At 38.8% G+C, this 4,157-nt stretch overlaps 1 long non-coding RNA gene across 1 annotated transcript; it reads left to right on the plus strand.

The window, feature by feature from the left end:
* The first annotated feature begins 280 nt into the window (after positions 1-280).
* On the plus strand, positions 281-3,768 carry LOC122053387. The gene is made up of 4 exons (XR_006132201.1): positions 281-677; positions 3,034-3,220; positions 3,295-3,360; positions 3,688-3,768. It is a non-coding gene; the product is annotated as an uncharacterized LOC122053387 (long non-coding RNA).
* The last annotated feature ends 389 nt before the right edge of the window (positions 3,769-4,157 follow it).

The raw sequence follows: 4,157 nt of genomic DNA on the forward strand, positions 1-4,157 counted from the left end.
CTATATCGCGCCCCTTCCTCACGCGACTATCTCTCTCGTCTAAACCTAAACCTAAACCTCCACCATCTCTCTCAACCTCATCTGCCTCTTCTCCTTCTTAGATCGACGCCCTTCTTCTCCGTCCGCGTCGCATCAAAAAAAGCACCGCCCGCGAGCGAGCTCCTCTCCGCGAGCCCTAGCCACCTTTCCTCTCCGCGAGCGAGCTCCTCTCCGCGAGCCACCGCCCTCTCCACGAGCGAGCTCCTCTTCGCGACCAGCCACCTTCCTCGCCGCCGTTCTTCTCCTCAGCTTCATCGGGGTGGGTTTTCACCCCGTTCCTGCTTCCTCCTCTGGCGCCCCTTGGTAGGTCGGGGGATGAGGTGATTGATAGAAGGGTGGCGCGGTTGGACCCGGGGAGCGTGCTCGATGGGTAGGTTAGGGTTCCGGGTGGCGTTGGGGTGTGCGGCCGTGTCGTGCGCCATCGCTGCGGCGCTAGTTGGTCGGAGGCTGAGGAGCAGGAGGCAGTGGAGCCGAGCGGTGGAGCTGGTGAGGGAGTTCGAGGAGGCGTGCGCCACCCCTGTCGGGAGGCTGCGTCAGGTGGTCGATGCCATGGCGGTGGAGATGCACGCAGGGCTCGCGTCGGATGGGGGTAGCAAGCTCAAGATGTTGCTGACCTTCATCGATAAACTTCCCGATGGGTGAATGATCTCTCTCCTTTGTTTCGTTTTCCATTTGTCTATTAGAGTTTTGCAGTTTTCTCCTTACAAAAGATCGAAGTTCTCACCTTTTTTTTTTGTTGGATTTCCTGTTTGATGAATCTTGGCTTGGGCTTTAATTGCAGGTATGCAATCGCTTGTGCGCTTTGTTGTACTGGCAAAGTGCTCTTTTTTTCCCTGCTCGTTGCGCCTGTATAATTGATTTTCATTTCTTGCTCGTTGCGCCTGTTGTGTGTTTACAAGAGCTTTGGCTCACTATTCCTGGCTCTCTTGTCAATTTAACTGAGCCACTTTCACAGATAAACTGATTCTAGATGCCGAGTTTTTTGAATTGTCCGTCTGTTTTTTGTTCTGGCTTCTTATCATTTTAGTTTGTAGGTATCTTGTTAAGTTTCCATTTACTGCTTTTTGGGTGCACATACATAAGATGTTCTCTCATAATTAAAGACTAGAGACAACTTAAAAGAATTATTGTTGTTTTCTTAGACTAGATTACTTTGTTCTACATGCATTTTATAATTATAATCTCGTTTTAAACACATCAAACAAATGCAGTGTTATAATAAGTTGTCCAGGCTGCATTTTATGCAGCTGTCTATGTGTATATGATTGAGGGCCATCATGCAACCTATGTTGTTTACTTCATCTGTTAGGATTACACTGCTTATGCAACCTGCATTTGTGAAGAGGCTGAGAAACATAAAATGCTGTTCATTTCAACCAGTTTGGATTGAACGAACCAAATAAAAGCTTCAATTATTACTTGCGCTGAAAATGTTGTTCATTTCAACCAGTTCGTGTATTGCCTATGCTAGTGTTGTCTTCTAAAATAGTTCGTGTATTGCCGTTAATGTTGTTCTAAGGAAAGAATTTATCTCACAATTCATTGTTTACTTAACATTTTGCTCCTTGCATTTCGCTAAGTTAGTTTGCTAAAACAAAAGAACACTTTGTAAGAATGTTTTCCTTATTTTCTCCTCCTTGGTAATATTTTAAGAACTATTGGCAATGCACTTATTGAGATTGTTTTCATGTCTAATTTGAATATTTTGATCTCTGAGTGTCTGGAATGAGAAGATTAAGTTCATAATATTATGAATGGAGTGAACTATTGGCAATGACACTGCTTGAACAAGAAGCAATTTTTGTTCAGTGGAGTTGAGGGAGAGTTTTATTTTTACTGTATTCATCTATTTATTTTAGTCTTAAAGTTCTCCTGGTTAATGAAGTTCTAACAATAGCAACTAGGGGGCTTAGAGTGTTCTGCTAACAAATTCATTAAGCATGAAAAGTTGATCTCCTTTCAAAATGGTTGACATTTAATAAGCAAACTATGGTTGGAAAATAACAACACCAAGAATGACGACAGGATTAATCACTCTTCCTTTTTGCATCTTTAAATTCAAGTGTTCCAATAATATTACTGAACAGGACAACTTTAATAAGCTATCAATGAAAATAAATATTTTGAACCCTTCAAACTTGATTGTAGGGTTCTTCATGCTCAACTTCATTAATTTGTGTAAACTTTTTTGAAGGATGTATCAGAAGAGAATTCAAGTACATTAAATGATTTTGAACTTGCATGTTTGACCCAAATTATTATTATTTTTATTTTTTGTCCTTCAGTTATCTGTTCATTTTCAGCTATGTTTTGGTCATTATTCCTATTTCAGATTTTTAGATGTTCGTTTGCATTTGTGTCAAATTCAGCTTCAGTGCAAAATAAATCAGAAGAATGTTCTATCAACCAGTATGACCAAAGTTAGATTTAATTCCCCCATTTAAATGTGGTATATGGTCTTGCTTATGGTGAAGGAGGCCTTTGTCAATCATCATGGTTTATTTTAATTATTCTGATTAGATGCTAAATTAATTCGTGTTTGAATGAAATTAGTTAGCTTCCTCACATGCAAAAAATGCAACGTTTTAGGCTTCTCAATTTCTATGTTCAACCCTTAAAAGCAAGTTTTGTGGTCTCATGACCTGTTACAGCCCATAGCTCTGGTTCAAAAGGATGTTGAGACTGATATGAAATACCCAGTTTTGTGTGCCACCAGAGGTTGTCGTCGGCTGTTGAATTTTATTTGTTAGTAAAGGATTTGATTTGGTACTAAGAATCTTTATGCTGAAGCTTATTATCATTGCTAGTCAAAGATAACTTATACCATTCGATAAACAACGTTAAAACATTCTAAAATTTTCCCAGCTAACCTGCTCTAGTTATTTTGTTCCTCAAAATTTCTATTTAGGTAAGATTGAAACATTAAACTACTTATTAAGGACAATACATAGTCACTCAACCTATTTTGTTAATTGTGAGATTTTAAAATTGCAGCATGGATCCCGAACACAAAAGGGAATCAATCGAGAAATACCAGGGGCCTTCTCAGTCCTAAGATTGACATTTTTCTGGTATTGGTGAACTTACATGTGTCCATTTACATGGCATTTCGAGATTCTTGGATCATTTCTGCTCATATCATATGCTTGCTCTCGGTGCCTGGGTAGAAAGCTAATTCACTGTAAGCGAATCCTCAAACTGAGATTCATCATGTTGCCTACATCGAACCATGATTCATATTCTTGGATGATGCAGGTTGATTCGTCGTCTAGCTAAAGAATATGCAAGCTAGAATAACTGGCCACTGCTGTACAGAACTAGGTAATCCATGTGTTCTCCATTTTTTTTTTGTCAAAACAGTTATCCAAGCAAAGCCAGACTCTGTTTATTTTGTAGTAAACAGGTATGATCTACCGAGGTCGTGTTGTAAAGTCTGGCAAAAATACCTAAATATGAAATGGTGAAAATATTTGTTAGGGCTTTCCATCCAGTAATATATCCATGTACTTTTCTTCTTGAAGAGAGGAACATTTAAATGTTCAGAATATTAGAGAGTTTGTAGACACAATGTTTGCACTTTTCCTAATATGTTCTTTATCTTTGATCTTATTCTTATTCTCCTTGTTGCATTTCTTTACACTCTAACAGGGAGCAGAGGTAGATGTAAAAAGGCTAACTAAGAGGCCTACTCCTCCTCGATTTGGTCGCACCTTGACTGAAGCACAAAAGGCAAGCTAATTATTTTGCCTCAGTCTCGATGTTGTCCTGTGACTGATTTCTTTAATTTTTTTTGATTGATTGACATTTCTTTGAATTGTTTCTGATGTGTTCAAATCATACGTTGTCCAAGTTATCTAGTTTAACTTTATTGCTATTACTTAAATTCAAAATTCATCCTGTCATCCTGTCATTAAACATTAAATGTGTGGGAATTTACTAGAATCTACTCATACATGAAGCAAATGAATAAAAACTACAAGTAAAGTTTACCTACCCTGTTATGACTTCAGAAGAACATGCTGAATTTTCCATGTATACTGACCTTTAATATAGAGGGCTACAAGAGGATTATATCTTAGGTCAAGACACTCCAAATCCATCATAAACCAAAGGGAAAA

Source organism: Zingiber officinale, chromosome 1B (assembly GCF_018446385.1).
Source record: "Zingiber officinale cultivar Zhangliang chromosome 1B, Zo_v1.1, whole genome shotgun sequence".
NCBI lineage: Eukaryota > Viridiplantae > Streptophyta > Magnoliopsida > Zingiberales > Zingiberaceae > Zingiber > Zingiber officinale.